General features: G+C 39.2%; 1 pseudogene; it reads left to right on the plus strand.

Moving 5' to 3' along the window:
• The first annotated feature begins 15,176 nt into the window (after positions 1–15,176).
• LOC118538574 (U6 spliceosomal RNA) lies at positions 15,177–15,273 on the plus strand (annotated as a pseudogene).
• Positions 15,274–27,635: the final 12,362 nt, after the last annotated feature.

Below are 27,635 nucleotides of genomic sequence, written 5' to 3' on the forward strand. Positions count from 1 at the left end.
TAAAGCAGAAACTTTCTGTATTATGCGTTTTCCATTTATAGCTGCATCATGAACATTTTCCATGATATTACATAGCCTTTATAATGATTCAATTAATGGCTATGTAATATTTTGCATTGTTTCCTTGGAAGTCCTGATCTATTTATATATATTCCCTCAGGCTCCCGGTGTCTATCAGAAACCAAAAGCAGTGGTTGAAGTTTCGGGGAGCAGCCTGAGGCCAAAGAAGAAAGTTTTTTTTTTTTTTTCTTCTCAGAAAATAATTAAATCTTGAACTGGCCCACATTAGCACTGTGCATTAACGAAGTTCAAAGCCCAAGCCGACCTGCGTGTCCTTGCTCATTGCAGCAGCCCTGGGTGGTGCACACACACCTTGAGACAGACCTACAAGGCCCAAGAGTGCTCCGTGACAGCCTGGACAGCAGCAACCCAAGGCCGCCCTTTGCACTGACACTGCCCTCAAGTTCATTTGAAATGGGGGCTGCCAGAAAGATGAGGCTTCATTTGCAAAGCAAGGGCATGGTTTTAATTAGCCTTTAGATCCATAAAAAAGAGAGGGGTGGGGGTGGGGATAGATTTATGGCTTTAAATTCTCTTCTATGCCGTTTATAAAAGAGTATTTATCAGGTGTGAGGCACATGGCAGTTCTGGGGAGTGCCAGACGGGATCAAAAGCAAAGCATAAAAACCATCCCCTTTCAACATACCTAATCTCCTTCTATCTATAAATGGCCACATTAACCTCACAGCTCAGAAGAGAGATTCATTCTGACATTTTGCTGTCTGAGGTATAAGGAGCAAGTGAGAGGCTGGCTTCTGTGCGCCAGGCCTGTCTTGCCTCCCCTTTGATGTTTCTCTCAGAAGAACCGAATCATGGCCTATAGCACTGGGGCAGGGCACTCCTGCCATTGTGCTGGAGAGTGTCCCTTTTATAGGGAGGTATTTACATCCCTTCCAGGAGAGTATCAGATGGCAAAATGACTGGAAATTAGCAATCATTCATTCTTTCAGGGCTGTTTAGTTATCTCTCATGTGCCCCACACACTTGCAGGTGTTAGTAGATGCTAATGAAGCAGAAGATATGATTTCTTCCTTCAGAAAACTTCAAAGTTAGCTGGCCAAAAAAAATCGTACCCATAATGGACTTAAAGATTATTAAGATAATTTTTGGTGTTGTTGAGTTTTGGGAAAGAGTTGGCCTTAGTGAGTCTTCAGATTGAGTTGGGTTTTGCCAGGAAGGTGTGATATGGGCGACACCTTGAAGGATGGGTAGAATTTGAATAAAAAGGAGAAAAGGAGAGATGGAGGAAGCCATAAGTAAAATCCCTGAGGCCAATATAAATATGGCACGTGGAGGAGACAAGAGCAGAGAATACACGTTGGAAATGACTTTTGGGCTCAGTGGTTTCTGGATGTGTATCCCATCCTCTTGAATTGTGGCTTGCTGATCAACAAGAGCCTGCAAAGGGCAGATTCAGGAGGGATTTTTGCTTCTAGAAAACAAAGCAATTTTTCCATGATTTTTCTGCTTCCATAGCTCTAGAAGATATTTTGCTTTTCTTCTTCCTGCCAACTGGGGATATGCCTTCCCTGAACTAGAGTATCACAGTGTACAGTCTTAAATGCAGAGAAACCCTGAGGTTATCTAGGATGCAATCTCCATGAAAATAGAAGTTTTTGTTGAGTTTATTCACTCACTGTTTAGTACAATGCATGGCACATAGTAAGAGCTCAGTAAGTACTTATTGAATAAATAAATGCACGAAAGCTTAGCCTCCCTTGAGGAATATCTGGCTCCTATTCTGAAATACTTTGACTCTTATTAGCTTGGGTCACATCATTCCTTGTAACTCAGTTTTCTAATCTTTAAAATGGTGGTATTAAAAACTATTTTAACCCACAAAGTTCTGAGAATCAACTACCCCTCAATGTATTTTAATTTCTTTAATTGTTCCATACTAGACTCTTGGAAGTTTTTATGTGCATTTAGCTTTCAGGGCACTTAGTCTAATGGAGAAGGCAGAGAAAAACAAAAAAAACATCTCAAGTCAATGTGATAGTGACTAAGAGAGTGTTTTGCACAGGCTATTGTGAACTCCAGAAGAGCAACAGCTAACTTGGAGTAGGGGTGCAAGGCAGGCTTCCCACAAGTGACAGTTGTGTGAGCACCTTGGTTCAGGTAAGATTTATTCAGGGTAAGTGAGGGCAGTGATACCATCAAGGCAGAGGGTAGGTGTGAATGCCCACGTGCCCAGAGGCTGGACAATGAAAGGGTTGGGTGGAGGTGTGTTTCTGTGTACAGGTGAGCACAAACCAAGTATGTACTGATCTGTGCAAGGATTGTCAATAAACCTTCTGGTGAAGCTAAGTAAGCAGTAGAAGTCACATGCAGCCTTATTTTCTAAATAATGACATTTGGACTTTAGCAAAGACTTGTAAGTCATGTAGGGACATGATCAGATTCACAGTTTAGAAACAAATCAGTGCAGGCATGTATAGAGGATGGATGGGGGAAAAGATGAAACTGAAAACAAAATTGATGGTGATGGAAATCAATTAGGGAGCTACTAAAAGAATTTTGGGAAAGATGAGGAGACTCAGGAGCTGAAAGTGTGTTAAGGGGGTAGAAGAGTTTTGGGGGTAGATTAAAAGAGATTGAGAAATGTGGACTCAGTGGTGGCTGGCTGCATGTGAATTATAAGGGGAAGGGTAATGATTTAAGTGTATGACTTAGGCAACTGATCGGGTAATGGTAAACCAGACCGTAACAGCTGGAAATCTCAAGTCAGTGAATAATGTAGCACCCTATCAAACAGATCTAGTTTATATACTCTGCACTGGGGGGAAAAGAAAGGCACCTTTCATACACCCTCAACCTATCCCCTACTGTCCTAAGCAATTCATCTCGGGCTCCGAACTTGCTTCTTCCACCTACACTAAGCAGACTGTCCCACTTTGGAAGAGGGTTTAGTGAGCACCTCTTTTTACTAGAGCATACTTCTTAGAAAAGTTACCTTCTACTGAAAGAGGTTTATTCGACTTGTCTCTCTGAGGAAATCTGGTAGATGTATTCGACTTGTCTCTCTGAGGAAATCTGGTAGATGTGGGTCTTCTCTATTTGTTTCTAGTAATCTTTTTTTTTTTTTTTTTTTTTTAAAGATTTTATTTATTTATTTGAGAGAGAGAGAATGAGAGAGAGAGCATGAGAGGGGGGAGGGTCAGAGGGAGAAGCAGACTCCCTGCCGAGCAGGGAGCCCGATGCGGGACTCGATCCAGGGACTCCAGGATCATGACCTGAGCCGAAGGCAGTCGCTTAACCAACTGAGCCACCCAGGCGCCCTGTTTCTAGTAATCTTTTAGCCATCACAATAGATTGTTTCCCTGAGCAACCTTCTCTCTGGTCTGGTCCATAATGCTTTTGAATAATGGTGTTATTAACTAAGTTGGGAACTATGAGATAAGGCATAGGGGATCTGGGAGTGGTGGGTGGGGAGTGGGGTGTGGTCAGGGAGCTCAGGTTTTGACCTGTCAGTCTCAAGAGCCTCTGGACATCCATAACATGTCAAGAGGGCCCTTGCCTGCTTACAACCAGAGCTCAGGTCAACAGAGAAATGGCTTTGGAGAGGACACACAAAAGCTACAAAGTCTCCCAACCCAATGTGGACTGGTTGTCTTTCTTGTCCACTGTATATATGTCATCCTGGGCTTTCCTATCTCATCCTGGGGATCTCCTCCTGTCTCTTTTGTTGGTGTGGCTCTTTCCTTTATCTTGTGTCTTCTTTCTTTTTGATCTGTCCTCTCATTCGGGTGGAAAGTAATTGTCCCATAGATCCTGGAAAAGTATTTGGAAGTACTTTTTGTTCTAAATTGCCAGCTGAATATGTCTTTATTCTTGGCTCACATTTAATCAATATTATGGATGATACAGATTTCTAGGTAGAAGATCATTTTCCCTCATAATTTGAAGGCATTTTCCCTGTTGTTTTCTAGCAACTAGATTGGTTTTAGAATCTCTATGCCATTCTGACTTGAATCCTTTTTTTGTGTGGATAATCTGATTTGTATTTTTTTCTCCTTCTCATGGTTATTAGGATCTCTTTTGCATCTCCAACATTCTAAAAGTTCATTCATGATAATGTGATTTTGTGTGTGTCTATATCTATGCTAGGTACTTAATGGGCCCTTTCAATCTGGAAACTCATACTCTTTGGTTCTATGTAAATTTCTGGTATGATTTCTTTGATAATTTCCTTCTCTCCATTGTTTCTTTCTGGATCCCCTATTATGGATAGCTCTTCTGGACTGGTTTTCAGTTATATTTACTATTTTCAGTTACATTTAATACATTTCTGCTCTTTGTTGGTTTGTATGTCCTATTTTGGGTGAGATTTTCTCAATTTTATTCAATGGTTCCATTGATATTTTTTAAAATATAGTTTAGGTATTTTTAATAACCAAGAACTCCTTTTTTAACCTGTCTGAATATTCTTTTTATAGGGGCATAGTTTGTGTTTCATTGACTTACAAATTTTATCTATCTTAAGTTCTCAATTATAGATAAAGTTTTTGTTTTCTTTAGCTGTCTGCATTTTTTTTTAGAGGGGCAAGTAGGAGCAGAGGGAGAGGGAGAGAGGGAATCTTAAGCAGGCTCCATGCCCAGTGCAGAGCCTGACATGGGGCTCGATCTCACAACCCTGAGATCATGACCTGAGCCAAAATCAAGAGTTGGATGCCTGATCGACTGAGCCACCCGCCTGCATTTTTTTGTTTTGATATGTCTTTCATATTACAGAATTTCTTCAAATATCTGATATTCCTTGTTTTTTTGTTCATATTTAAAAATGACGCACTAAAAACTGTTTGGAATCTTTTTGTGCTTGAGTGGGACTTGTGGACTGGTGGGGTTCTCAGTAGGGTGATTTGATTGGTCACTTTTCGGAGACTCCCCATACATCAGAATCTTTCCTAGTGGATTAGGCAGATTTCTCAAAGAAGAATCTCTGGTCTTATGTAGGGGAGAAATAAATCTGATTACCCCTTGGAAAGCAAGTTGGGGTAGGAGTACAGGTGAGGTCTTCACATATGGTGTGATTTAATGTAACACTCCTGTTTCAGTGCAGTGTTTCCACACTCTCCTGAACCTCATGTCTTCAACTCTAGAATGTCTTTAGTTCAACATGTCCAGAAGGTAACTCTTTATTCTTCTGCTAGAATAAAGGATAAGCAGATGTCCAATTAAATGGTGGAGTAAAGATTCAGGGTTTTCCCCTATTCCCACAAAACCTCTAATAAATCTTTCTTTTTTCAGTCTTATTTCCACCACCTTTTTCAGAAGTATCTTGTCATCTCAAATTCCTGATCTTTTCTCAGATAGGGTAAATCAGTCTTTTTTTACTGCCAGAGGAAGTTTTCTGTTTTCCTGCCCTGCTATGTCAGCCTAAAGTTTTGCTTGTTCCCTACTTTGCATCTCCTTGTGATAATGTCAGTTATATCTCAGACTTAACATTCTAATACCAAACTCTTCATTTCTTCCCCACCCAGACCTGCTGCTCCCACATCCTCATATCAGGAAATGACATAATCAATCACCAAGTTGCTGAGATATTCTTAATTATTTTCATTCTTTTACCTTCCTATTCAATCCATCAGCACATCTATTGACTTTACCTTCAAAGTATATTTCAATTCTGACTTTTCATTACCTTTACAACTATTGACCTGGACCAACCTAGTATTATCTCTCACTTGGATTACTCTTAATTGTTAATTCCATTTTTTTTTTTTTTTTTTTTTTTGCCCTGCTAAGAATATTCTCTACATAGCAGAGTGATCTTTTAAAGTCTAAATCCGGTCATACATTTCCATTGTTCGAAGTACGCCACTGATTTTCCTTTATCTTTAGAATAAAATCCAAGAGTCTCTCCTTAGCATTATATGCCCTGTCTATCCAAATTCTATCTTCCACCATGACCTCTTGTTCTTACTGCTCTCAGCCATACTAACCTTCACTTCTACTGAAGATACTGAGCTTCTCTTGTCTCAAGACCTTTTGCTTGCTGGACCAGCTACCTGAAATTCTTGTCCTACAGATATTGTGATTCTGAAATAACAACTATTTCCATTTTCTATCTCCACAGCATAAGTTTCTCAATTCCAAAGTCTGCTTTATCTATTGCTGTGTCAAAAATAGGCCCGGCACATAGTAAGTGCTCAATAAATATTTGTGGAATGAATTATTGAAACTCCAATTTAGTGGAGTTTCCAGTGGAAGTGTCAATAAATGCATGCATTCAAATAGTCATCTTTAACTGGTATGTGAACATTTTTTAAATACAGGAGATAATTAAATTACTAAGGAGCTATAACTTCAGCTTCTGTTTGAACACCTCAAATCATAAAAATTCACCATCTCAGAGGCAGTGAATTCTACCTTTAGGGAGAGCTCATAATTTTTAAAAATTATGTTCAGCTTAAAACTCAATAACAACAACAACAACAACAAAAACAAGCAACCTGATTAAAAAATGGGCGAAGGACTTGAATAGACATTTCTTTAAAGAAGATAATATAAAGGGCCAATAAGCCCATGAAAAGAGGCTCCACATCATTAAATTCAGGAAAATACAAATCAAAATCATAATGAGATACCACCTCACACTCACTAGGGTGATTACTATTAAGAAAAACAGAGAATAGCAAATGTGATGAGGAGTTAGAGAAATTGGAATCCTTGTACACTGTTGGTAGGAATGTAAAAATGGTACAGCTGTTTTGGAAATAGTATAATGGTTTCTTAAAAAATTAAACATAGAATTATCATATGATCCAACAATTCCACTTCTGGGTATATACCCAAAGAATAGAAAGCAGGGGCTCAAACAGATATTAGTACAGCCATGTTCATAGCAGCATGATTCACAATAGATTAAAGGTGGAAGTAGGCTCATGGTGATTGATGGATGAATGGACAAACAAAATGTTGTACATACAATGGAATATCATTCAGTCTTAAAAAGGAATGAAGTTATGATACGTGCTACAACATAGATGAAACTTAGGGACATTTTGCTAAGTGAAGTAAGCCAGTCACAAAAGGACAATTATTGTGTGATTCCAATTATATGAGGTCTCTAGAGTAGTCAAATTCATAGAGACAGAAAGTTGAATGGTGCTGCCAGAGGCTGGGCGAAAGATGAAATGGGAAGTTATTATTTCATGGGTTCAAAATTTCAGTTTAAGAAGATGAAAACAATCTGGAGATGGGTGGTGGTGATGGTTGCACAAGTGAATGAACTTAAAGCCACTGAACTGTACACTTAAAGTGATTAATATGATAAAGTTTGTTATATGTATTTTGCCACAGTTTTAAAAAAAAACCTGTGTCCAGCTAAAATAGGCCAACCAGAAAATTTTATCTAAAGGACCTTTTTAGCCACAGGAGGAAACTCTGATAATAATAGTGGGAACATTGAAAGACACCAGTGATGGATCAGAAGATTCCAAATCTTCTCTTTGTCAGACTCATCTTCCCACTCAAGTGCCCATAACCTTTCCTCCACGATCTGGCTCCTCATTGCCCTTCTCTGTCTGTCACCCCATTTGGGAAGAGCAGAGAACCCCAAATTCAGCAATATTTAATAGCAACAAGTAACGTTCTCAGTGTTTCTTTTATGAAAATATTAAGTTCCTTGAGATGTTATAAGATATTTTTTGGAAATATCTATTTCATGGTCGAATGAGCTAAACAGTTACTGTTTTTGCAGGATTTTTCCAAGCATTTAATTGGCTAATGTACATTGTCAGTTTCCAAGAACAGGAAGAATATTCAGAGCTTCTCTAGCATTTTTGGTCACAGCCTTCTATCTCAGCAGTTTCCCATAGAACATCATTTGGGGAAGTTGTCACTAGTGCAATTGTTAACTGTTGTGTTTGCTGAGTCCCATAAGTTCATGAGTTTTTATAAGTGTGTGCTGCAAGCACAAGATTGACCTCTGGATTTAGGCTATGGAGTGTTTCAGTTCTTGAAAAGAATTTCCCTGAATTGTCCTTTGAGAAAGTCAACGTGATTTCTTCTGATATGGTACAGAAACATATGCTTTGCATACATGAAAGATGCTGCCACCCAGAATAGACTCTTGCCAAACTCTAAGACAGATCATCTCACTTGAGTGCCACAAATCATGCTTTGAATTTTCCCAAGGCTCTGGAAGCACACAACTTTTATATACAGGTCTATAATTTCTTATTCAAAATCCAAAATTGCCAGATGTGTCTTGCAACTGGGGATTTTGTAAATTTTAGAAATATAATATAATGCCTACGCCATTATAGTATATCTCTGCAAGGTCTGGACCCCCGCCCTATAAACAAATGCAAAAGTATTAGCTGAATATTCATACTCACTAGGATAAATAAAGACTATAGATAAACATATCAGTCTATATCAGCTTTTTTAAAAGATTTTATTTATTTATTTGAGAGTGAGAGAGAGAGAGCACAAGCACAAGGAGGGGCAGAGGGAGAAACAGACTCCCTGCTGAGCTCGGAGCCCAGTGCGGGGCTCAATCTCAGGACCCTGAAATCATGACCTGAGCTGAAATCAAGAGTTGGACGCTTAACCAACTGAGCCACCCAGGCACCACTACATCAGCTTTTGTTGACAAATGAGTTTCAGTGACTCAGTAAGAATAACTTTTAGTTTCAAAGTATTTTGAATTTTGGATTTTGGAATGGTGAATAAGGGATTATAGGCATGCTAGTGAAAACAAGGCCAGGGGTAATGCCAACAGACTTTTGCTAACAACAGACTCCCATATTTTTCAATATTCTAATCTTTGGAGGTACCGTGGAAAAGTTGCAATAGAGAGAATCCTTAAGGAATAAGGGCAGGGATAATTGCTCTTAAGCCTACATTCCCTGGTCCCTCCTGCTTGACTTGCTCTAATATAGTCCTTGACAGATGAACTTATTTGTGTTAACCTGCCAACTTCAACTGACGAAGGTGGAAACCTCCACATTATTGGAAAACAAAACAAAACAAAACAAAAACCAGTGAGTGTCAAATGGTTATGCAACCTAAGGTCACAAGCCAATCCAAGATGGTGTTCTGATAATGGAAATTTCAGAAGTGAGTATTGTTTAATTTATGTAATGGGATAAACCAAGGGCCAAAAGTTAGAAGGTGTGACTGTGTTGCTTACTATCCATATGACCTTAGGCAAAGCCCATAACCTGCATATTTGGTTTCCTTATTTAAACAATGAAGACTGAACAATTATTTAGTATTTCCAGTCAAAACAACATTATCCACTAATAGGTTTACTGCAGGTGAAATATCCTTTGGTAGACGAACAAACAACTAACAATGGCATCTTCCTGCTTCTGGAGGATATCCTTCCAGAAAAGAATGCTACGCTAAAAGACATGCATGGAAATTCATTTCCTCCATCCTTCGGGACATTTTATCCGACTCATAGCATATTGTGCTATATATTAAATGTCTCCAATAAGGACTTCATTTAGATTTAATAAGTCAGAATTGCAAACGTTAATGAAATGCCAATAGAGTGATTAAGAACACATGCTTTGAAGTTCCGCAAATACGTACCAAAAGAGAGAGAGAGAAGAATTTATAAGAAAAATGTCCAGACATGGAACTTTACCCTGTAGTGTTTTTTTTTTTTTTTTTCTCATTCAGAGTTGAAATATCTCTCAAATGCTCAGTACTGAACAAACAGCAAAACAGCAGGAGGATAAAAAAACAAGGCTGAATTTCAGTCACACAGCTCTCAGCAAGGAGCAAAAATAAACTCTTTAAGTGATGTTCCTTTTCCATAGCACCCAGAGGCAGGTTTGGTAAAAAGTAACTTGAAAACAGACAAATTTATCCTCCACCCCACCTCCCCTGATCTTGGACCCCACTTTTTGCCTCTGTTCTGATTCTATTGATCCTGTAACTTCTTCCACATTAGTTGAGGATTCCTGGTGTTTTACTCTCTTATTTTTTTCTCTCCATTCCCTGGGAGCTACCTAAGAACATGGGGACAGAAGCTATCTGCTAATTTTGCATTATCCCAATTTCAGGAAAATAGCACAGACATATCACATTTCTCTGGCCCAAATTCCCCCTTTCTTGATGACGTCTAGAGAAATGAAGTGATCTGTTGGGTGTCACAACTAGTTTGTGAGCGATGTGACCAATCACACAATACCGGTACTTTTCTCCCCAGTACCACAGGTTTCCTGCTGTCCCGAATTAAAATAAGATAGTTTCCCTCACCTCCCCCCCGTTGCCCTAAATACCTCTGTGGTATGGCATCGAGTTAGGCAGCTTCGACCATATCATGAGCTCCATGAAGCTGGGGGCGGGGGGGGGGGGTTTACAAGTTCAGCACCTGAGAAAAATTAAGGGGAGAATTGGAAATCACATCCAGCTGGGTGTTAGCATGTGTTAAACAGGGTTTTGATGTTAAAGGGTTTTAAGTGCGTGACTGGTACACCTCAGGGCAAGGCCCAAGCTTCCCTGAGAATCTGTTTTGCTTTTCTTTCTTTTCTCGTCTAATCGGTCCCATTCGGTTTTCAATTCTCTTTCTCACTTTGCAAAGTGCCAGACAAATTACTGGTATCCTCTATGAGCCTCTGATTTCTTTTTGGTTTCTGAACTCATACCCTCTTGAGAATATTTCAGAGTAGATCTTGCTCAAGACACATTTCATAAAACTTGAGGAACATAATTAGAGCAAAGACCTATTCATAATATTTACAGCCCTGATTTTCCATTTATCAATCCTTTCCCAGAATGTACATATTTTCTTCATGTTTTATTCTTATATTTCCTCCAAAAGTCCTTCTTGTTCTTCAGCTTCAATGACATGGCTTCTGAATTGTGGGCTGTATCGAAGTGTTAAGATTATTAACATGAAGTTGTTGATATTTAACTATTTTTGAACTGTAAAGATGGCAACTTCATTTGGTTCAGGCTAATGAATTGTCATTTGGAATATACTCATTTTAGCAGAATTTTTTAAAGATTTTATTTATTTATTTGAGAGAGAGTGAGAGAGAGAGAGAGCACAAGCCGGGGGTGGGCAGAGGGAGAAGGAGAAGCAGACTCCCCGCTGAATAGGGAGCCCAATGCGGGACTCAGTCCCAGGACCCCAGGATCATGACCTGAGCCAAAAACAGTTGCTTAACCAACTAAGCCACCCAGGTGCCCCTTCTTTTTCTTAAAGAAACCATGTAATAAAACCATGAACTTTATTGAACATTATAATGTGGAAATTTAAAAAACTTTTTTTTTAATAGAGAGAGAGCGGGAGCAGGGATGGAAGGGAGAGAGGGAGGTAGAGAGAGAATCTTAAGCAGGCTCTATGCCCAGAGTGGAGCCCAAAGCAGGGCTTGATCTCATGACCCTGAGATCATGAGCTGAGCTGAAATCAAGAGTCACATGCCTAACTGACTGAGCCACCCAGGCGCCCCTGGAAATTAAAATATTTTTAAGTAAAAAATTCTGCTTAGATGCTTTTTTGTTTGTTTGTTTGTTTACTTACAGTACAAGTAATCTTATGTCTCCATTCACTGGCAACCATTTCCAGGTTTTACCTGTTGTCCAGCGTTCTGTCCAATTTAGCATTTGTTCTGGATCGTTCACTGGCTACTGAAGTATTAATATTAATTGTTGCATTAAAATAATAATAACACTTGGTTAGGTTGGTCTTGGTGGACTTCTACTTTGTAGCTAACACTTCCCCTTTGATCTCTTCTAGAACTGTGTGAGCCACATATTGAAGAGATCTCTCAGCTGACGGTGTGGTTAAATCACTCCTTTAAGACATAACTAATAGATGCCTCCTTCTCAAGGGAGGAATGTCAGGTGCTCAGTGATGAAATGTGTTCAGGTACAAACCGTGTGGGGTGGTTAGAGTGGTGCTGGCAGAGGCATTTCAAGCTGCTGCCCTGGTGGCCACGGGATTTGCCAACCAGTTGTGACATAGTCTAGCTGTGAGTCTTGCTACAACCTGAGTGAGGCATAAGGCTGCCAGGCCACCGGTTGGCGGGATCAAGGCCACACATGGGAAATTTTGTGAGGTCTACATGAAATGTGTGCGTGAACTGGAAACTGGGCGGTCCTGTGTAGATCACGTAGTGGGTGGTCTGAAGGCTTTTGCTATGGTGATTTTGTCATCATGTATGTGATGTAAATCTATAGCCAGTATCTCAGTGTTTGGTGATACATTTTTTTTTCTTTTGCAATAAGCCCTTTTGACAGACATAAGCTCAAAAGGAAGAAAAGAGCCTGTTGAATGCAAATTCAAGGCCTGTTGAATGCAAATCCAAAGACTAAATCTTGATTCTCATGGGAGTTGATGATGAATGGGTAACTTGCACACAAGGTCTGTCCACATTCCCATCCACCCCAGAGGCTGCGGTGCGGTCACTGACCACATGGCAACACGAAAACAGCAATCTGCTGAAGAAGCATCAGCATCCACTGGAGAATTACTAGTTTAGGAAGACCAGGCCTGAATGCAATAATTTAATATCTGCAGTTCTAGAGGGTGTGTTTACATATAATAATGGGAAGCTTGACTTTTTATGCACATTTTAAAAAATGAATATTCTTCCAAATTAATTTCTCAGATTTTTTTATACCAAGTTTTCTTGTGCACATTAATATGAACAATGAAGAAATAACTATTAACTGTGTTAGCTCTATGTACAGAAGCAAATAGTAGCAGTTCAATGATGACAGTTTTATATTAGTGTGATCAACCAAGTTTCTCAGCTGAGCCATAGAACACAGATAAGTGGCTTGAGACACCATTTTCTCAGTTTTGCCCAAGATGGCATGTAACTAGTACCATTCCAGATGTGCACGCCATGACATACAATGGATGCCTTGGAGCCAGCAGAGTTTAATTTTCTTAAAGAATCCCCGTGGAAAAAGGCTGAGTCATATGTTTCAAATTGAAAGGCCATAAAAATAGTATCCCAAAATAGTTTTTCACCCAATCATAGGATCAAGTAAAGCTTTTGGAAGTTCATTCTCCCAAAGGTGAACTTCCTGACATTATTTTGAATACTACCGTAATTTAGTTAAAACTTTCAACATTGAAACAGTTATATACTTTGTGATGAAAATATAAATACAAAGTTTGGTGGAGCGTACCCTGAAAATGATCCATGTTGTTACTAAGTAAAAAAATTTAGGGCGCAGAAATGTGTATGGAATTAGTGGTAAGCATATTACTCAAACTGTGTCCGTCCAAACAAGCCACAATATTCCATAGTCAAAAATAGAAGCTATCGCTGATAAAATTTACAACTATTTTTATAAATAGGGTTAAAATAATTAAACTTAATTTCATGTTACAAAGCTGATGTTGAATATAAAAAAATAAAAGGAGGTAAATGTTTTGCTATCTGTCAGTGACCAAATTTTACAAATGTTAAAACTTTATGTAAATCAACCTATGTGTCCTATAGAGTTTTTGAAAACTTTTTTTTTGCTGGGGTAAATGAGTTACCTGATTTTATTTTATTTATTTTTTTAAAGATTTTATTTATTTATTAGAGAGAGAGAGAGCAAGCACGAATGGGGTGAGGGTCAGAGGGAGAAGCAGACTCCCTGCTGAGCAGGGAACCCCACAAGGGGCTGGATCATGACCTGAGCCGAAGGCAGACACTTAACAGACTGAGCCACCCAGGCACCCCATGAGCTACCTGATTTTAACTGCATTTTGTTCCAAATCATTTGAACATGTTTTATTAAAATTTTTGGGACATTCCACTTGTCAGTTGCACTGCAGCTGCTGCTTGTGGTGGCAGGGGCCCAGAAACCCCTGTGCCACGGTGGCCACAGCCAGGACCACGGCCCCGGGGGCCAACTTTTCGCCCTTTGTAGGACAGGCTGGAGACAGTGGGCCGGCAGGTCAGCCACTGTCAAAAAAAAAAAAAAAAGTTTTCAATAATTGGCACACCGCAAAACTTAAGCTTTTGAAGATTTTAGAAAATTGCAATTACTAAAAATAAAATGTTCGAGCAAGACGATCCTGAAAATAAACAGAAAAATTGATCCAGAATGCCAGTGTGGGGTGCATCTTGTCTAATGAGACTGTGAGAACTCAGAATATATAAACCTTAATCCTGAAATTCAATAAAACCTTGAAATGCTTCAGCTTTGGGAAATAATGTTTTAATGGAAACTTTATTTTTAACTAGATGCATTTATATTTTCTTCCAGAATTAGAAATAAAGTTGAGAAGACTTATGATTTTGCAACATTTGCAGTTTATGAAACATTTATTTTATTTATTAAGGTTTAAAAATTTTTGAGTATAGTTGACACACAATGTTACATCAGTTTTAGGTGTACAATATAGTGATTTGACTTCTCTATGCATTATGCTATGCTCATCACAAGTGTAGCTACCATCTGTCACCATACAACATTATTACAATATCATTGACTCTATTCCCTGTGAATGCCTTTTATTCCCATGAGTTATTCATTCCATGCCAGGAGGTCTGTCCCTCCCACTCCCCTTTACCCATTTTGCCCATTGCCCAGCCACCTCCCTTCTGGGCCACCATTTTTAAATGTGGCAAATAGAAACATCTTATTTGAAGAGCTTGATCCTCTACAAAGTAAAAGTAATGGATGGAAACCCAAAAATAGAAACTTTGAAGACAATTGAGCTGAAATATTTGTACACTTCCTTACAAGGAATAAGAATTAAGAATCTTCCCTATTTAGTGGAATTTGGTCTGACCTCACCTGACCACCTGGAGACTTTTCTCAATAAAAAATAACATGGTCTAAAAGACAAGTCAATTGGCAATGCCAGTAATTTCAAATGTATTAAACAAAAATTTAACTTTTAAGAAGATTACAAGGAACTTTAGGGCAAAATTAAAAATAATAGGACTGTCTAAATAAAAATAAATTCTTCAGAAAAATATTTGTGACAGTTCTAGAGTCTGCTACAGCTAAGAAAGGGATTAAAGTATGTAAAGATCTGCCAAGAATAATTACTCTGCTTATGTTTCTTAATGTTCAGAAAATTAATATAAAGAAGTTTTAAAATTTTGCCTCTTAATGCACACAAATATGTGACTCTTTTTTTGTCCTTCAGAGGGAATTTTGAAAAGTCTTTTTGAGTGGAACTATCTATGAATGTGCAGCACATACACTGAAATTTGAATGATACAGAGAAGATGAGCATGGCCCCTGCACCAGGATGACATACAAATTCGTGAAGCATTCCATATTTTTTTAAATAGGTGATGGGGATGAAGGTGTGCACTTGTGATGAGCACTGGGTGATGCATGGAAGTTTTGAATCACTATATTGTACAACTGAAACTAATATTACGCTGTATGTTAACTAACTGGAATTAAACCAAAAACTTAAAAAAATAAAGAAGAGCCTTATTCTTTAGAACAACAAAAGAATGATCTATGAATACATAAAGCCAACTTTTTAAATCAAGAAATCACCCACGGAATATTTTCTCTCTTCCTTTCCATTCGAGTATCTCCGCTCCTTCTTTCAGGGCTAGTTCAAGCCTGACCTGACTAGGAACTATTTCTCTGAGCCTTTTATACATCATGGATTGCTCATCATCTGAGTCATCTTTGAGTCTCTATTACCTTGTATTGAATTACTTTTTCATTCGCTGTAGCTTCTAGGTGTTATGCCATGTCTCATAGCTTTTGTGTCCCCACAGGAGGGTAGGTGCTCAGAAAATGTGTGTTTTTGATGACAATATGGCCACATCATATTCAAGGAAGAAATGCTAGATGTCTGGATTCTAGGTGGAGGCTGAGGAGGGATACGAATGGAATGTATGGCTGTGGCAACTCAACTGTTGTATTGATCTTCTTTCTAGCAGCAGAAAGAACTCTCGCAATGGTTCTGGTCCTGCAGATGGCAAGAAAGGTCAGTTTAGGGATGGGGGAGGCTGGTGGAGGATTTCCCTTTAGTTGATCAGAAAGGGTAAGAGATGAGGTTAGGAGGGGAATAAGACTGTAAGAATGAAAAATTAGGTTTATTCTACAATAGTTACATGGGCAAATATGATATATTAGTACTATAGTAGCCAAAAGAAATTGTCAAAATCAAGGACATTAAAGCAAAGGAAGAAAAATTCTATCACAGTAGGAAAATAAGGAAAACAGGAAATGAACACGGCTATTGGAAAGGTTTATTTATTTTGACAATATTTCATCTTAGCAGAACCTAAAATGTGATGAGTTAACATTCATTAATAGAAACTGATTGAAAAGGAAAGTTGCCAATAGAGCTGTAATGCAGAAAGAATGGATGAGTGTAAGTAATGCTACGCAAAAATGGATTTTTAAAAGTTCCTGTGGGCACATCACCTCCGGCATTGGCTTTGACAAAACAACAACAGCAAAAGGCCCTAGTGATTTTAAAATGAGGTTATTGGTCCAAACGTGTGCTGGAAATCAAGGCACAATTAGCATTCAAAGATTTATTATTAGGTTAAGAGCATTTTGAATCAACCATATTTTATGTACAAATAAGATAATGCCTTAGGAGGAATGTAATCTCTCATTTCCTGCATGAGCGACATGATCCTTGGAGACACTGTTTTTTGTAACATCTTCATATCCTGACCATGTATAGAGGCATGGGAAAAATAAACAAAAATATAAATAGATAAATAAGGCAGAATTTTAACCTCAACTAGGTAGAAAGAATGACAGTTTTCTTCCAAACTATACTCTCAGATTATGAAGATGAATGAGAAAGGAGAGAATGTTAACTTTGGCAAATAAATATGCTTAGAGTCTCCCAACTTTCTTGGACTCTGTTACTTTTAAAATAATGATTAAGAGGAATTTAAGAAACCTCAATATGCTGTAGAGAAGGCTTTCAGAATGAGACTTAGGAGACTTGGGTTGTTTGTTTTTATTCCAGACAAGATAACAGTGACCTTGGACAAAGTAATTGAAGAATTGAAGTCTAAGCTTCTTCACCTCTCAGAAAAGAAGTTGTACAAGATGACAGCTGAGATACTTTCTGACATATGATTTCAAAACCTGTGTAGTGATAATATGACCCATTTATCCAAATGGAAAGATGCAAGGGGTAGAACTGATGAGAGAAAAGGAACTGTCCAAGGTCCTTAGAAACACTGAGTCCACTCATTCTCTGGAGTGATGACCAGAAGCCACAAAATGAATCCATCTCTTATTCATCCAGCATTTCTACTATGTTAAATACATAGCAAACTATTCTGTCAGTATCAAGTGGTTATAATTCAATACGAGATCAATTTCCTTTTGCTTAAGAGGAGGAATTACATATTGAGAATAATCTCTGTTCTGTCTCCAGCTAGTTGCTGATCTTTACACTTGTCATTTCATTCAGTTATTATTTAGAGGAGGATATCATAGTAGTTTTCATGGCACCATGTCAATATTTTGAAGTTCTACTCTTGTACCTGTTGCTTCTGCCTGGATCTTCCTTCACCTCATGCCACCCTGACCTTTGTTTCCTTGTTCTATGCTGGGCTTGAAGCCAGAGTTTCAATCTCTTGGACTCTGGGGCCCTGTATTGTTGTGGGAGCAAATGCTATCTTTTCCAGTCAACCCTCCCACTGTCCCCAGGCCTGAGATGTCTTTTCACTTTTGAGTGCACAAGACAGCAACTGGAAATTCAGTCTGGTAATTATCACACTACAAAAAGGCTTTCACTCCATTTCATCCCTGTAACAGGCACACCATTTCTATGGAGCTTACACACAGGATTTCATGGGGTTCTGGGCTTAGAGGCGTATATGAGAAATTGATATTTTATTAAACTCAAAGTCACTCCTTTTCAGTGACCAAGGCTTTATCTCATGGCCTGTATTCTTGGCCTAACCCGTCCTTCCCTGAGACATGCACTCTTCCAAGACGCTCATCACATTCTCATGCCCATGAACTTTGGGTAGGCACAATCATACCTGATATGCCAGTTTTCCAGATATATGCTTAGACATACTTGAATCCCAGTAATTGATAAGATTTAAGTTTCAATTCAAGTTGTCTACTTAAAAGTAGGAAGCGTTCCCTTCCAGGATAGAGGGAAATGCGTGTAGGCAGCAGCCTCTCAAGTTGCTAAATTTGTTGGCATCAATATCCAGGCAAAAGGCTATAAACTGGTAAGCTCAGTGTGACCGGTAGAGATTTTTTGGCAAGTGTGATGCTTAAAATGACATGGCAGCATCATTGGGGTCACACTGCTGTGGCACAGAATATCCTCAAGGCAGAGTTTGGTAAGAATTAGATAGTATCAGAGTCCTTGCTTAACACAGGAGGAATTTAGTCTCAGCAGAGAATTTGGAGAATGCATGAGATAACCAAGAGAGAAGCCCCACCATATGAACTTATCAAATGGAAAGAATTAATAGGAAATAACCCTCAAGACATATGGTGGCCAGGATTCTTTTTGGATACACTGGATATCAGGTTATAGGAGGAATTGGGGAGACAATAATGCAAGAACTATGGAAATGATGGAAAGATCTGTGATTCCACTCACTTAGGCTGAGAACAAATGAGAGAGAACATTTTGGAAGATGTTTTGCTTTTCTTTCTTTAGCCTATATCAAGTTTGAGATTTTTGTAACACAGTCACGGGAGACTGTGTGGTAGGTGGTCAAAAATACGCATTTGGATTTTGCTTGAGAAGGCAGCCTCAGATTATTTAACACCCTGCATATGATTTTGATTTTCCTCCTATTTTTATGTCTCCTGGGTATTTTCCCCTTATTTAAAAGATTTCTTACATATTTATCTAGTGTTTCTAGGGATTTTGTAGCTGGGAGGTTTTCAGATTCTTAGTGTGCCATATTGTTAGAAGCAGCCTTGCCAGTATTGGTCATTTAATAAATACAATTAGGTAAATGAATAAACTGAAACAGTGGATAATGAATACCTCTGATGGTAAAGTTTTCCACAAAACAGGCCAGTAGGAATGTCAAAATAAGCAGCAGGGAAAGTAGTGGTGGGATTGGGTGACCGAAAATAATGGGGAAGCTGTAGGGTGGGGGGAGGAGGCACCTTTATGGAGGATTCATAGAAGATAAGCAGGAAAGGAGGTCTGAGATGGGGAATGGTGTTTGGAGATTGTTAGTCCACTTTTTTTTTTTTTTTTTTTTTTTTTTTTAGTAGGCTCCACACCCAATGTGGAGCCTAACACAGGGCTTGAACTCATGACCCTGAGATCAAGACCTGAGCCGAGATCAAGAGTTGGAGGCTTAATCGACTGAGTCACCTAGGTGCCCCATGTTAGGTCACTTCTAAGAAACCAGTTTCTATAGGTGATGAGAGAAGAACCCAAGTTACAAGGGTTTGGGGAATGCGTGGGAGGAGAACAAGAAATGTGACCATGAAAGCAAGGTGAGAGGAAAAAATGGTAGTTTGCGTAGGAAGGAAATTTGAAGTATTTTTTTGTTATTGTTGTTTTGTTTTTTTTAAGGTAAAGGAGGTTATCAATTTGAAGCTTCATTCACACCTCTGCTAAGCGTCATCTAGAGTTTCAGGATAAATCAAATGTTGCTTATTACCTGTCTTCTCTGATTCATATTGGACTTTAAACTATTATTAAAAAATGGGGGCATTACATGTTTAAAAAATGACACATTATTTTACAGATAAGAAAATAAGGTTTAGCGGTCTAAGACCAACAAAGCCTTATATCATTTAAAAATACCATTATTGCTTGCTATTCTTCTTTGCATACCTTACAGATGATTGTAATAACATCAGACACTGGTAAATGGAGCTACATAAATTTGAACAATTATAATTTAAAGTGAAAATGCATCAAACATTGAAAATGGCAAAGCCCTTTAACCAAGAATCTAGGAGCAAGAGGGTTTGGAGAAAAGCTTACGATGATTTCCCTAGACAAAGACCATTGAAAAGGTACTCAAGGAGAAGTCATAACTTGATATTGTCCAGGAATCTTTAGTTCTGCTCACTGAACTCATTAAACCCAGCTGTGTTGCTCAAACAATCAGCTGAAGGAAGTGGCAGAAGTGATGACAGAGAAGCAGAAATAAAAGACAAGGAAAGGTGAGAAAGTCAGTGTCAAACAGGAAGGGTGATCACAGCCCCCCACGCTTTATAGCGTTTGGTTCCTTTTGCATTCTCAGACGAGGGGACTTATAAAATAAGACACTTTGTAATCGCACCACCAACTTCTTCATTAAAAATAGGATTGGTCTGGTTTGAACTTGTCGAAAATCTCATAAAAATCAGCATCAGATGCCTGTCCTTTCCTTTGACAGGGTGAGGTTTTGGACTCCCTGGTATTGTCCATTCCCATTAAGCTCTTTGGCTATGGGGCCAGCGTGCCCACTGACACCCACTTGTCATCATCAGCCTGGCAGAGCCCGATGGGGCCCGGTGACAAACAAGGCGAGTGCCTCAAGCTTTCCCCAGCATTCCACATGGTTGCCAAATGTTGGGAGGCATAAAGCTGCTTATGCTAGTCTGCTGTTGGCTGGGATGAGATTAATTAGTGAACAGGATAAACATGCACGTTGCTTTCCAGTAAGTGGAGGGCAGCCAATTGAGGCCAGGCTTTCAACCTCACAGGAATCATTTACCCCCAGGGCCCATGTAAACACACATACTCACACATACTTAGGAAAACTTTTGTCCAGCCCCAAATAGAGCCAGAGGAAAAGACAGGAGGCAGAAATTCTCACACTCTATTATACTCATCTAAATAAGTGGATCTTTTTATAACCTGTACTTAAAAGTTGGATTACAGTAAATCAAATTGGCAAATGAATTTCTGCTGATGACGTTGACCAGAGAAAATATTTAAATAATTTTCCATATGGAAAAATGGAGGCAGAGAAAGTAGAACTTGTTTCAAGATTATCCAAAGTGATACTGTTTTACTGGGCCATGGATATTTTTGCGATGCTATGACTAAACTATAGACAGTTTCTCCAGAAAAATGTATGCATACTCCACACTCACACACACATGCACACACACACACACACACACACGCACACACAACTTTGGGTGGTCTTTCTCTGTAGCTGTTTTGTGGACCCATATATAGGTCAGGACAAGAAATCCTGGCATAATGGATCATAGAAAATATCATGTGGGTTAGTAAAATGTGAAAGCTTAGTGAGAATTCCCTATGTACCAGGAATTTTATTAGGTACCTAATGGACATTATTTCTAATTTTCATAACAATCCTGCAAAGTAGGGATCACTGCCTCTCTCTAATGGGTGAAAAAAAATGATGGTAAGAAAAGATAAACTAACTTCACAAGCAAACAGTATTTCCTAGTGTTTAGGAGGTTAGACTCTGGTTTCAGATTACTTGTATTCAAATCCTGTTTTTTCCCACTTAGCAGTTAGAAAATTCTGGGCAAGTTTCTTATCCTTTTGTGTCTGTTTCCTCAGCCATTGGTGGGGATAATGATGGAATGTACTTTATAAACTCTTATGAAGATTAAATAATACAAGACAAGACAAGTGCTTAGAACATTGACTGGTACATGGTGAGCACTAAGTAAATATTTGTTGTAATGACTATTATGGTTAAAGATCACGAAGCCAGTAAGTATAGGAACCAAGAATCAAACCAACTTTTGCTGGGCTAGAGCTACTACCCTTTCTGCCATACCATGGAGGTTTCCAAACCTTGCATTACATTTGTCCTTTGGCAAATCATGTAATGTTTCCAAATTTTAATTTCTGTATCCATAAGATATACACAATGATAGTAATAATAAAACATTTTCCCAATTTGTTGGGAGGATCCTATTTAAAAAAAAAAAACACACACAATAAATACAGTTGGGTAAACTGTTAGGTGCTGTGCCAATATCCATCACTGTTATTATCAGTGATGAATGAATCGATCAGACTCAAAGCAAGGGCCTCATGTTTTCACTTCTACATTTATCATCACGGAATTAAATTTTTATCACATGCACTCACATCCAAATCTATCTTGGATGACACAAGTTGTCGGAGGATGGGCAGGGTGCTGAAAAAAGAATTTCACAATCTTGACTTGATACAAGGCAGTGTTTAACCGCCCCACTGGATTTTCAATAACCCCTTGCTGAAGGTAGGAAGGAAAAAAAGCGTTCTTATTAAAACAAATGTTTGGGAATCACATTTATGTTTGTCTAAAAACTGAGAGAACGTAGTAGTAGCCAACAAGTTCATTATGTTGGCACAGAAATGTATTTTTTAAACATCAAGTTCATTGTCCCCAGCTGGAATGCATGATTTCGGTTACTTTTCAAAAGGTCAGTTTATTTCTGGGAGTAATATTTCTGCAATGCTAAGAATCAGAAGCCAAAAGGGGAAAAAGGACACGGCCTGTGGAATAGATCATATCCCTTCCTGGGATCCCTTAGGGAAGCTTAGAAACTAGAGCTTAGCTGTCCTAAAGTGGAGACTTCCACTCTGGAATGGAATTACGATGTTGCAAGAGATCCATTTAATCAAATTTAGTTCCATTTTGTTCATAGAGTCTAATTCCCTAGACATCAATTCAGATCTCCTCTCTGCCAATTCTTGTCCATCAGCTCCTTTAAAAAATAATTCACAGTTTACATCAATTGACCAGGCATATATTGAGTGCCTAATATGTCCTGGATGTGTACACTATCTCAAGGCAAAAGGCATGGTTTCTGTTCCCAAGTCGTTCAGCCTAGTGGAGAAGACAGTTCAGTCAAAAACCCATGTCAAGCCCTGCGGTGTCGTGGGTGCCCAGGCAATGTCTCTTAAAAGAATGAGTTCATGCTAGTAACAGTATAAAGTGCTATAGGAAAACTGTTGCTAGGAAATTAGCTGTTTTGTGGGAGGTGGTGGTCAAGGAAGAATTCCCAAGGGAAGTGACATTTATGCAGTTTGGGGGGAAATGCAAGAATGTGCCGGATGGGAAGCGAGTGGGAGTTGTATGGGAAGGACACAGAGGCGTGCAAGTGCAGGGTGAGCTAAGTGGGCTCAAGCAGCGCTGCTTTATTGAGGTTTTTGTGTGTGAGTGAGGAAGGGAAAGGCAGCTAGCGAGATACACAGGGGGCAAACTGTCACTGCTTTAATAGTCTAAATAAGAGGAAGTCTCAACTTATTCTATATTAAGGAGTCCCAGGGAGTTTCATATACTCACCTCTTTCTTTTTGTTAGTTCTGTCAGAACTTTGCACTCACAGAAAATTACTGACCTTCTGCCCACGTGAGCAGAGAGTTTTGTACTGAGTCCAAGAGTCAGACATTAAAGCCAAACCCCAACCCACCCCAAGGGGGTGAGCTCACACCCCCTATTTCACCACCTACAGGTCTTTCACTGCTGAGTTGCATGTTTCCACGGATGCCTAAGGCCTGGGAGGCCAAGTGGCTGAAGGCTGGTGGTGTTACAGAGCTGGGACTGGGAGAGGGGCAGGGTATAGGGTCCTGCCCAAACTCACCTGAAGTGTGGAGGGGTGGCTGCTTGGACTGACTTCCTAAAGGAATGCCAGGTGAGATAGTTTGCAGCCAGGATTCTTGAATCTGGAATGGATGGAAGAAGGGATCTGAGACATAGAGCGAAGCCATCAGGATGACAGGAGGTTTGAAGAAGATACAGAGAGAGGAAGGCAAAGCTGAAGGAATTTCCTGAGCTGGTTTCAGATACTTGTGATGCTTTTGAAGAATTGCTTGTGACCTCCTAGGGGAATGTGTTGAGATCAGTACAGGGGTCCATTATGTACTGGATGGTTAGAACCTCTTATGTGGGCGCCCATGCCGTGGCATCCTGTGGATACCTATCAAGTTTATAATTATTTTTTAATGCATGTATTCCCAACTGCATTGTAAATTCCACAAGAGCAGGACTTGTGGCTCCTCTTCCTTTGATGCTGCAATCTCAAGACTTAGCTTAGTAGGTGCTCAGCAAATATTACTGAAGGAATAGTTGTGTGTGTGTGTGTGTGTGTGTGTGTGTGTGTGTTCTACTTTCTGGCCCTGTAGGGCATGTAATTAGGAGTTTTGTTAAGATAGAAAGAATAGGAGCAATCTTGACTAAAATTGGGATCCACTGGAGCTCTTTCCCTGAAAGAAGGAATACGAAGACTCTCTTTTCTCTTGAAGGGAACTGCGGCCTTTTGAAGTTGTACCTGAAGGAACTGAAAAGAACTTTACCCACTTTTCTACCAGAGAACACTATCCTCCCCTGAGCTTCGTCTCTCCCACAGGCCAAGACTGGGGTTTTGGTGTAGCAGACACTCAGGAAATGCCTGTTGAATTGACTTTTTAATGTGCCATACAAGAAAACAAAAGGCAAGACATTTCAGATTTTTCTGAAATGAAGGAAACAATTTGGATAAGGTCATAAGAAGGAAGACAACTTCTTTACAAGTACAAATTTAGATTTGGAAGTTAGCCCTACGCTCATTTTACATACAGGGATTCTGAGACCTGGTGGGTGAGCTACTTTGCTCATCCATGCAAATGCATCGTGCAGACCCAGACCTTGAAACCAAGTCTCTGGCCTCTTCTCACACCCAGGCTTTCTCCTTTTTTTTATCAGGGGCAAGAAGGTAAGCACGCCTGGTCCAGGAGTGGAAAACACAGGCTGAAGGTGGTGAAGGCAGCCAAATCAAGAGTTCAGAGAGTGCACCTTATTAGCCTTGATTTTCTCTTAACTTTGAAGTTCTCCCCAAGGCTTTGGGAGTTTTCTTTTATTCATCCACATGCAGCTCTGTACCTCCAGACGGCCCTCCTGCTCCACACACATACACATCTATAATTTCTACAGACAGCTTTGATGGATATCCGTGAGCCCACATGTTCTTCCATTCATGCTTTTTCTTTCTCTTAAATATTTATAAAGGTTCACAAGCAGAAATAAAAGTCCCTCAGATTCAGAGCCAACTAAAAATAGCACTTCTATTCCTTGCCAGGCAATCTGGCATCAATCAAGGCCATCAGAAAGATGCTAGGGAGGGAAGAGGAGCTGATAACCTTTTTATCCAGTTTTTTAGTCATCCCTCTCTGTTATTAATAAGTTAGCAAGATGGACAGCTTGGGATGCAACCCAGATGTTTTGCGGATCTTGCTGCTGAAGATCATTTCTTCTTCATGGATTCTCTGATAAAGTGTGTCCAGGAAGAGAGAGGGCTTTGAACTAGCTAATTGCCAGGGAACTTTAGTTGTTGGGCAAAGGGAAGGATGGGTGGAATTTTCCAAATGGGGTGGTGACTACATGAGCTCTCTAGATAACCACCATTCCTGTTCATTGGGTTTAGGTTTAGCTTTCGGCCATATATCTGAGGCTGTCATTGACTAATGCACTCAGTAATGGCTACTTTATAGCTCAGGTGCCATTAATGGTGTTCTTTTTAGGTCTTGCAGCTCACCAGGGCTATAACACTGGGAAGCTAGGCAGTCATTCCTTCTGCTCTAGGGTTGCCCCTCAGCCACCTCTAACAGACAGATTCGAAGTGTCTTCTGGGGAGTGTGCCCCCTTCATCCTCTCCCTGGGTGTTGTTGCAAAAAGTAAGGGTCCTTCTCAGAGAAGTGCAAATATTGAAATTCTAGTCACAATTTCTCTGATTCTCCTCTTCCTACCTGTGGTCAGACTTTTATCTTCTTCTGAGTGGGAAAAATGTTTCTAGATCATAATGCGTTCTTTTCTGTTTTTTTCCCCCTGCTTCTCACAACTTTGGTTTATGTATTTGAAAGCTTTGACCTTCAGTACTTTTATCACTGATAGGAGATTTAAGGGCAGATTTTTCAAATTTAATGTCTTGAACTTGAGTCTTGGATTTTACCTGAATCAATTTCTCTCCACAGGATAGTATGTGAAGTTTTTACTCCTGGCAGAATCGTAATAAAGACAATGGGAATTGGAGAGGGTAATGGCTATGAGAGAGCAATGGGAAAGAGAGCTATGAGAGAGTTATTACCTTTGGTAATAGCTCAAAATTTTCTCCTGTTATACAATCCATGGCATCTTTCTGCCATCTATTTATTCCTTTTAACCTGGATGTAGTCACTGGGAAGGGGAAAGGAGAAAAACAATTCTTCACAAATGGATTTACAATGAGAAAAAAAAGAAGTTTGGAATGAATTCAGATCTGAACCTGGTAAATGACTTTATTAATAATCTACATGGGGGGGACGCCTGGGTGGCTCAGTCAGTTAAGTGATTAAGCGTCTGCCTTCAGCTCAGGTCAAGATCTCAGGGTCCTGGGATCGAGCTCCATGGGCTCCCTGCTCAGTGGGGAGCCTGCTTCTCCCTCTCCCTCTGCTCCTCCTCCTGCTCGTGCTCGCTCTCTTTCTCTCTCTCTCAAAAAAATAAATAAAAAATCTTTAAAAAAAATCTACATCCTCTATATTGTGTGTATTGGTTTTCCTTCAGAAACATTTATTCCTTTGGCTTCAATTGAATTGATTGAAAGGAAGAAGAAGAGGTGTCTGTAGTTTTTTTTCAGTATTCAATTGTCCTGAAATTTTTTTGTTGTTGTTCAGAAGATGAATGCCTTTCATTGCCACAAATAACTTAAAAATAGAATGGATAAGAGGTTCCTAATTATACCCACTGCCCATTTTTTATTCCATGAGCTTTTTGTTGTTGTAGTTGAAAGCCAGAGAGCACACGGTTGAGAGCTTATTTTCATGGGCTTTTCTCTTTGTTTCCCAGCACTAAAAGAGGATTGTACTTAAACTATGAGATTGTTCTGATATTTAAAGGAATAAATGGCTATGGAAGTGCATCAAAAACCCTAATGAACTATATTATTGGGAGAAAGTGTGGTTATTCTTAATGAAGCTGATAAAGAAAATGATGTGAGGTATACTTATATATATTAGGACATTTCACAATGCTACCTACTGTTACTAGATTCCAGCTCACACAATTTTGCAAATTAATATAAATTATTTTTGCTTCTGTGTAAATAGAGGTTTCAGTTGTCTTTTCTTTGATGGAGGTGGGAAGAGCTGGTTATCCGTCTTCCCACAGGCAACCCATACGAATTGAAGACCGGTATCTACATTTATCTCTATCTTTCCCTTAGATTCTTGAGCAATCAAACGATGACAATTTCTGCATGCATCTTTATGACCCATGATCATGTTATCTTTTTTTATTTTGTTGAAAAATGATGTACATCACCATGTAAGTTTAAGGTGTACAGCATGACGGTTTGATTTACATATATTGTGAAATGAGTACCACAAAAGCTTTAGTTAAGATTCATCATCTCATATAGATACAATGAAATGAAAAGAAACATAAGTTTCCCTGTGATAAGAACTCTTAGGATCTACTCTCTTAACACTTTTCCTAGGCATCCTACAGCTCGGTTAGCTATCGTCATCATGTTGTACATTGTATCCCTAGTACTTATTTTTCTTATAACTTTAATCCTTCAATTTCCCCTCCCCTCCCCATGTTGCCTTATGATTACAGGAGCCATTCATCCTTCTTCCTGCTGTAGATATCCATTCACTTAAAATGCAGTCACCCAACACATGAAGTATTCCAGACAATATGTATGTATCAAAGAAGATATATATATACTTAAAATGCAATTCTTATCTTCAAGTTTCTTTCAAATCTAATGAGAAGAAACAGACATAAAAAAAGC

This window comes from Halichoerus grypus, chromosome 11 (assembly GCF_964656455.1).
Source record: "Halichoerus grypus chromosome 11, mHalGry1.hap1.1, whole genome shotgun sequence".
In the NCBI taxonomy this organism is placed as follows: Eukaryota; Metazoa; Chordata; class Mammalia; order Carnivora; family Phocidae; genus Halichoerus; species Halichoerus grypus.